A 9,398-nucleotide genomic window follows, 5' to 3' on the forward strand; every position below is an offset into this window, starting at 1 on the left:
GACATATTGTCCATGACAGTCATGTTTTTAGTTAGAATTGTAGGGAGCAAAAAAAGAGTGAACCCGAGTTCCTCATTGATGTGAATTAGTCATTGCAAATTATCCCAAATGTCTGACAGCAGTTGTTGCTGTCAAGGGTGACAGAACAAATTGTTAGATTGAACTTTTTTCCCTTAAAAATTAAAATTGTCATTAAAAACTGCATTAAATTTCTCATGTCATTTATGAAAACCTGTTCCCTTGTTTACTCTTTTCAAATTGGCCATTTGTTGAATAATGAGAAGCAGATTTAGGATTCACTGACTGAGCTAAGTCTACAACCAAACTTCCACTATCCATCACAGCCAACAAAACTGCTAGGGCTTATATTGTGTTCCACATAAGGTTGATAAAAAATAACTCTCTTGCTGTTCTTCAGTAATCACTTGTTAACTTCACTAGAATTTAAATGTACTTAAGTTTATAATATAATAAGTTCAATGGCAATTGCATAACACTCCTTATCATTTGCTAACCATTCAGAGAGGATGAAATAAGTGTTTGCACAGTTGGTGGGGACCTGATTATGATGAGGAGGTGCAGGTTCCACTGTAAATTGCTAACTGCTAACATTTTGTCATTGGCAAGCCATGACCATGATTTACAAAATTAAAAATTAAAAAATTATTCAGTATGACCTCAGAAATAGTGAGTGAGCCCATAAACTCATCAGGAATGTGTTTATATAGTCACAAAACCAAGATAGAAAGCATTTTTCCCAAAGACTTACATCCGGCTGGCAGTCTCTCTGCAACCACAGCTATTGCCATCTAGCGGTCTTCAGATAAAATGCAAGTTAAGTCACTTGCCTCATTTTAGTAGTAGTATCAGTAACAATGCTGGTATTGGTATTGGATCGTTACTAGTGTGATAGGATCGATACTTTGTTTCTATCCTCTATGTTCAGTATGTAGCCCACTGGATTAGGTGAAACAACCTTTTTTTGTGAAATGACAAAATTTCCTTTAAACAACCATTGTGATAATATGGATAGAAACATGAATTTTATTTAAACAATATAAGTTGTGCTTTAGAGACAGGAACATTTACACTTCAGGTCTCCAAAAAACTCAGTTTCAAAATGCATGAAAAGCTGAAAGGTGTGTTTTTATTGTTTTTATTCATTAACTCATTAAACTCATTGTAGAAACACAGTAATTTAGTGGTCATTAAAATGTGTTCAAAATTTGCAAACTTATGATAATTCATGTCATAAATCATGATAAACTGCTCTCCCCTACATAAGCTGCCTTTATAGGTTAAAAGTAGCAGTACTGGTATTGGTATCGGCAATAATGGTTTTATATGTATTTGGTATCAGAGCAATACCAAAATCTGCAAAATCTGCAGTATTGCACACAACTACTACCAGTTCCCTTGATTCGTGATGCTAAAATTTCATTTCTGTCACTCTAAAGTAGTCCAAAAATAAATGAATAATTAAAATAAAATAAATCCAGCTCTGAAGATATGACCCAGGGCCAGCTTTTAATGAGGATGGAACATGTGTGTGAATCACAGCTGAGCTGACACTGGTACTCTCTGTCCCAAGTTAGGTTTCCCACAGCTCAAGGCTACTGATTCAGTGACAATGATTATTCCGTGAAATCAATTTACTTAGAATCTAGTTTACAGAGATATGTTCAGTAGTCTCCACACACACTACTGACTGTTTTTAGTGAAATGAATACCTTGTGACACTGACTTTGGAAATAGATTTTTGTGGGGGGGGTTTCACAGTAGTGTTGATAAACAATCAGTGTGTTTTCAGTAATGTGTTATATCAGTACTGTTTTAACATATTGCTTTCAATTAAGTTTTGTTTCTGTTTTTTTCAAAATGGGACATCAACAAACCATTTTCAAGCACCAAAAGACATCAAAATTATATCGAAAAGGTCTGCACCTTACTACACTACTCAGTAACAGTTTTAGATATGGGCGACACGGGCGGTTGCCCGGGGCGGCATCGTGGTGGGGGGCGGCATCACGGGCATCGGTAAAAGAAAAAGAAAATTGCTCGTGCTCATGCTGCCCCGACGTCAGCCAGCGCATATTGGGAATGGCATAAGCACCGACCGGTTTTCTATCGCCCATTTGCTGGGAGTAAGGGCGCCCTCCGTTTGCGAGGTGCGCCTGCTGCTTGCGGCGCAGAGAGGAGAGGGGGGGCGGGGGATTCTCTAACCGGCTGGAGCAGCATCTAATAACCAACTCGCAAAATAAAACAAAATAAAAACAAACCAACAAACACGAAAACACCAGACATTATGATACAGACTTATAATTTGCACCGATGTTTTTTCGAAATTCTATACGAAAAGTGAGCGCGAGAGCCCTCGGTGCGCCTGCTCGCTGCTGAAGTCAAAGTAAACTTTATTGTCATCTCCGCTACATACAGTCCAGTATATAGAGAGACGAGACGACGAGGCTCCAGTTACAGCAGTGCAAGTAAACAAACAATAAATATAAGAAGAGTAAGAAAATAAATATACACTTTAGGACTAGGGGTAAAGGGATCAATAACAATTTAAAATTTATAATTTACAGTTTGATGATTTAAAGTCTCACACACAACTGTCGAAAGGGGAGGGGGCTGCTGCTTCCAAATAGAGCACATTTCATTCATAATGTTGTAAATCCAAGCCCATTATGTATTCATGATTTGAATCCTGGGTTGTGTGAAATCCCAGAAATACACCCAAAGTGAATCTGTGAACTAAGGTGTAGGTCTGTTAGGTTATGTTGTGGTGATCCTTGAGTTGGGATTTGTGTTCATACTGGAGTGCAAAATTAAAACCAATGGAAGATGGACAAGAAAAGTTCAAAGCCATCAGGTGCTCAGTTTAGAAAAAAGAGAAAAGAAGAGGAGGAGAAACGAGCAAAAGATACAGGTAAGCAGATGTGTCATTGGATAATGGCAGGTCATCCTGAAACAATCAGAATCAGAATACTTTATTAATCCCTAAGGAAATTATGTGGGTTACAGTTGCTCCAAGAAGAAATGGTAAAAATAGCAACAGTAACAGACTAAACTCCAAACAATACATTATGTTACAGATTTTAATATTAATTAGTCATTGTCAGTTGTTGATTTGTCCTGTTCTCATTGTATGACGAATTATGATGGCTGTTTGGTAGCCGTTTGCATACTATGCATACTCTCTCTCTTCATATATGTGTGTGTGTGTACAACAGTTTTATGTTAATGTACAATCCTTAATATGTTTTGTGTGTGTGTGTGTGTGGGGGGGGGGGGGGGGGGGGGGGGGGGGCAGAGGGAGTGTTCGCCCAGGGCGCCAAACAGGCTAGGACCGCCACTAACACTACTACTGCACTGATAGGTGTGAGTAAAAATACGTCACACTTCTGTTTGAGGAAATATGACAAGAGTTTGAGAATATGCACACAAAGATATAAAACAAAGATAAATATTTTGAAAAGCATCAATAACCAAAACATGTATTTATTTAATAATTACAGAAGTATTTAAAAGTAGAATGGTTCAGTTTTCAGGCCCCTCTTCTGTGGAACCAGCTTCCAGTTTGGATTCAGGAGACAGACACTATCTCTACTTTTAAGATTAGGCTTAAAACTTTCCTTTTTGCTAAAGCATATAGTTAGGGCTGGACCAGGTGACCCTGAATCCTCCCTTAGTTATGCTGCAATAGATGTAGGCTAGAGTTTTTCCTTTCCAGTCACCTTTCTCACTCACTATGCGTTAATAGACCTCTCTGCACTGAATCATATCTGTTATTAATCTCTGTCTCTCTTCCACAGCATGTCTTTCATCGTGTCTTCCTTCTCTCACCCCAACGAGTTGCAGCAGCGTCTTGAGGCAACTGCTGTTGTGATTTGGCGCAATATAAATAAAATTTAATTGAATACAAGATCACAAACTGGCCACCTTGAATCTTTATACCACAACTAACTAATCCATTTAACCAGGATTTATAATGAGGACACTGCAAATTCATCTGGACTGGATAAATATGGCCACATGGTGGTAAAGCACAAAAAAAGTTAACAGGACTAAATAGATTAAGTTACCTTAAGGTAGAATAGTACAAGTACCTGTGGACCAGTGGGAACCAGGATGGAAGGAAGTCAGCTATAGCCAAATCCCTCCAAATAGTATGATAGGTGCTGAGATGCCAGAAGCCAACTCAGTGAGAAGAATAATACCCAAGGTATCAACATGTATGCTATACCAGTCATCAGATGCTCAGCTGGAATAGTAAGGTGGCCACAGATTGATCCCACTGAGGTCCAGACATGAAAACTCATCTTAATGCATCTTGTGTTTCAACTATAGTCCAACCCCCTGATAGTTTAGAAGTTATAAGAAGAGGGAGAAAAGGGAGTCTTAGAGATGTGAATTAGGATGACCGAGCATCAGTTTATACATCAGAAAAATGGCTCCCTGTGATGAACTGCTATGAGAATACTTCAAACAATTAAAGAAGAAGAGGGACAAGAGGAATTATTGTGGAAGAACAAGCCCATGCATTGGATCTATTATCTCTGGTCAGAAGAAGTGTTGGACAAAAAGAAACCTACCAGTTGTTAGAAAAGGCTGGCCAGAGAATAAAGTATGTAATAGCTGGCAAACTATTCCAAGAGTTAGGTATGTTTTCACACCTGTCGTTTGTTCATTTAAGTACAAATCAGTGAATGACTTTGTTAACTTGTAGCAACCTCCAAGCAAACCAAACCGTGCCACTATAAACCATGGGAGAACATTCAGGCTGCTTATTGGTCCCGTCTAGTGTGTGAGTGTAAAGGTTTAATATTGGAAAAAGGTGCTGTGTGCTGACTTACTCGGCAGCATGGAAGATATATCCTTGATCCCAGCCACTGGTGCTATTGATGGTACACACATTAACATTAAGGCAGAAGCACACTATTACATTCGAAAGGTGTAGTAGACAATTATATGAAGTTTTGGGAAATAAATGTTAGCCAACTAGGCAAAGTGCATCTTCATACATTTTGCAGTTATAATGAGGCCAGATAACAGTATGTTAACCCCAATGCTAACCCCATGAAATAAAAATTTGAATAGATGTGACACTGGTCATTCTGGTTGACTCGGACTACCTATAACACCCCTGGCTTATGAAGCCATTTCCAGAATCCAGAGGAGTAACAGTTACACAGCTCAACTTTAATCAGTGGCTGAGTTGGGCTTGTATAACTGTAGAATTAGCTTTGGATGCCTCAAAGGATGATGGAGGTACCTCCTTAAACAAAATGAGGCACATATTACCCCTTTCAGCTGCTAATTTCAATGCCTGCTGTGTACTGCACAATTTTTTGGAGACTCACAATGTTTACTGAACGGTATAGTGAAGAAGCTGATGAAGCTGATGAACTGGACAATGAAAATTTTGAGCAGGCTGAAGAAAAGAGAGCTTATGAGATCTGAAAACTCCTGTGTGCATATTTTTCAAAACCATAGCTTGGTGCTGTAACCACTGAAAAAGAAAAGCAGACATGCTTTTTATGAGTTGCTGCGATATGTTATGTGGTCTACAAGCATCAGTCTTTGGGCCACAGGTGACATAGGCTGCCACCATACAGGTGACTGGTGGATACGCCAGGCACTAGGTGTGTGTGTGTGTCCCACAGGGATGTCACACAAACGATAACAATAACATTATTCCTTTTTGTACTCTGGGCTGTGACCCAGAGTACTACTAAATGAATACTAAATAATAAATAATTACTATTTATTCTAGCACTGAAATATAGTATATATACTCAGTAAATACTGGCAAAAAATTTATGTCACATTGAATATCCATTCGCCATCAAGTTCAGCATCTCCTGAAATGGAAACCTTAGCAGTGGTAAACAAATTAATTAACAATGACTCCTAGGGAATTATTTAACAATGAGAGCTGGCTGGTTATTGTACCACATAGTCTCATTCAATTATTCTATTCAATTCAATTCAATTTTATTTATATAGCGCCAAATCACAACAAAAGTCGCCTCAAGGCGCTTCATAGATACAGAGACAAATCCAACAATCATATGACCCCTATGAGCAAGCACTTTGGCGACAGTGGGAAGGAAAAACTCCCTTTTAACAGGAAGAAACCTCCAGCAGAACCAGGCTCAGGGAGGGGCGGCCATCTGCTGCGACCGGTTGGGGTGAGAGAAGGAAGACAGGATAAAAGACATGCTGTGGAAGAGAGACAGAGGTTAATAACAGATATGATCACCCGGTGGGCCGCTGGCGATTTTTTGTTTTTATGGGCCGATCGATTTTTTTTTTTTTTTGGAAGGGTATAAATAATGAAAGGTGTTGGATTGGCCAATTGGTCATGATCGACTCTGGGCTGGACCAATTACAGCCGAGGAGGTCGGATGCACCCTCCCCCTTGTTTAGCAATCTTATAGACGAACTAAAGAAAATGGAGAACAAAAAAAGGAAAGGAGGTGCAGAAAAAATTAGGGCCAAAAAGAAACAAGCCCTTCAGGCAGACGCTGCCAAATGTGTAAAAATAACTGAATTGTTTGGCGGTAGCTATGGCATAGCTTCCACAGATTTAGCAACATCAGCAAGTGGTGGAGGCCAGCAGGTGGATAAGGGAAAGGGGAGGCAAGAGGAGGAGAGACCCGAGGCGGCCGCCGGTCATAGTGGCAGAGGAACTGAACTTCAGGTAAGAAGTTATGACCTGCTGTCTATCTGTGTCAGATATAAACCAAGTTTAGTTGTAGTTTGTTTTCGTTGTGCTGACTTTTTACAGTCGCTTAGAATAACTGGTACTGCGTACTAGCTAGCATGACGGAGTTTATATACTGCTGGGCGGGTGCTATGAAGTTACTGATAGTAAATTTTATTTTATGCTTAAGGTTAGTTTCTCAAACTCCTCAAAATCTTAACAAATTGTGCCAATCCTTACATGTTGCACCAGCTGATTTATCATCAAAAGTGGAGAAGTCTGTGACAGAGGAGACAGAAGAGCAGCAGAGAGAGAAATAAAAGAGCAGGAGATGGAGAGATGACTTTATGTCATCCATGAGGGATGCATTTGACATATGTTTCACATATTATAGCCCAACAAGTTACTTATAGCAATTTAAATACAAGCAATCTGTCACGGAAAAGAGGGGCCCAGGCGCGGTTCTTGCTCACAGAAACACAGTGCGTTTATTTACAGTGAAACAGACAAGTCCAACAATCCATTCAAAAGTGCAATTTTCCAATCGTGTTCGTCCCTTGCTCCCAGTGCGTTCCGTGTAGTAACTCCCTTAGTGTGTGTGCTCCCCAACTCGCTTCTCCGCTCGCCCCTCCTGGAGGAAGAAGGAAAATCCAGCGTTAGCCACACGCTAGCCGAATAACACACTCACACTGCTCGCACAGACTATACCAGTTCGGAGTAATAATCCCACGTCGACTGTCGCCGCGAGTCCAGGTTAAATACCCCTTTCTAGCCTGGAGGAATGATTACCAACCACTGGTCGGGTAATCAGCTGCAGGTGGGCCGGCAACAGCGAAGAGGGACTCCCAATGACGACAGTCGCCAGGACACGCCTCTCCCACGGCGCGCACTTCCGTAAACAACCCCGAGGGCCAGGGAGGGAGAAGCAAACATATATACAGAAAACATAAACACAAGCAGGGTCGTCCAGAAAGGGCCGTCCGACCGTGACACAATCAGTTTTTGGCAAATACCAGAAATCAGTTTTTGGCAGACAATCACTTTTTGGCACAACACCGGCTATTGCAGTTAATAATACAACAGCTTCTTGCCATTTTTTGTGTTTCTTTTTATCGCTGTGTAACTGAGTTCAATTGAAAGCCTGCATGCGCTAGTACCTCTTGCCACAAGTTCCCAGAATCCTTTGCGGTTTTACCCCTGAATGACGTCACATTTTTGGTGGGCCGGTCTCTAGTCAAAATGCCCGGGCCGATTTTTTGTCCCAGTCCAGCCCTGGATATGATTCAATGCAGAGAGGTCTATTAACACATAGTGAGTGAGAAAGGTGACTGGAAAGGAAAAACTCAATGCATCATGGGAATCCCCCGGCAGCCTACGTCTATTGCAGCATAACTAAGGGAGGATTCAGGGTCACCTGGTCCAGCCCTAACTATATGCTTTAGCAAAAAGGAAAGTTTTAAGCCTAATCTTAAAAGTAGAGATAGTGTCTGTCTCCCGAATCCAAACTGGAAGCTGGTTCCACAGAAGAGGGGCCTGAAAACTGAAGGCTCTCCCTCCCATTCTACTTTTAAATACTCTAGGAACAACAAGTAGGCCTGCAGAGCGAGAGCGAAGTGCTCTAATAGGGTGATATGGTACTACAAGGTCATTAAGATAAGATGGGGCCTGATTATTTAAGACCTTGTATGTGAGGAGCAGGATTTTGAATTCAATTCTGGATTTAACAGGAAGCCAATGAAGGGAAGCCAAAACAGGAGAAATATGCTCTCTCTTTCTAGTCCCTGTCAGGACTCTTGCTGCAGCATTTTGGATTAGCTGAAGGCTTTTCAGGACATCCTGATAATAATGAATTACAGTAGTCCAGCCTGGAAGTAATAAATGCATGAACTAGTTTTTCAGCGTCACTCTGAGACAGGATATTTCTAATTTTAGAGATGTTGCCAAATGGAAGAAAGCAGTCTTACATATTTGTTTAATATGTGCTTGAAGGACATGTCCTGGTCAAAAATGACTCCAAGGTTCCTCACAGCGTTACTGGAGGCCAAGGTAATGCCATCCAGAGTAAGAATCTGGTTAGATACCATATTTCTAAGATTTTCAGGGCCGAGTACAATAACCTCAGTTTATCTGAATTAAGAAGCAGAAAGTTAGCGGCCATCCAGGTCTTTATGTCTTTAAGACATTCCTGCAGTAAAATTATCACATGTCATGAACCATACCCCAACAAAACTGAACCCTTCCACTCGGTACAACTGCTTGTTCCTGACCTGAAGTGGGCACAACACTCCTTTCCTTCTGATAATCATGGCTTCAGAATTGGAGATGCTAATTTTCATTCCCAGCACTTCACACTTAGGTGTGAGGCGCTTCAGTGCAAGCTGTAGTGCAACCTGATGACGCCAACAGAACCACATCATTCGTAAAAAACAGAGAGGAGATTCTGAGGAAGCCTCCTGTCACTTGGCTCAGCCTAAAAATTCTGTCCATAAAAAATATGAAAAGAATCAGTGACGCAAGGCAGCCCTGTCAGAAACCAACATCCACTGGGAACGAGTCCAACTTAACCATACTCTTGTATAGGGACTAAACGCTTTATAACAACAAGCCACATACCCCATACTCCTAAAGCACAGTCTGCAGGATGCTCCAAAGCATGTGGTTGAATGCCTTTTCTAAGTCTACGAAACGG

This window comes from Haplochromis burtoni, unplaced genomic scaffold (genome assembly GCF_018398535.1).
Source record: "Haplochromis burtoni strain Fernald_Lab_line unplaced genomic scaffold, NCSU_Asbu1 Contig_10, whole genome shotgun sequence".
Taxonomy (NCBI): Eukaryota; Metazoa; Chordata; class Actinopteri; order Cichliformes; family Cichlidae; genus Haplochromis; species Haplochromis burtoni.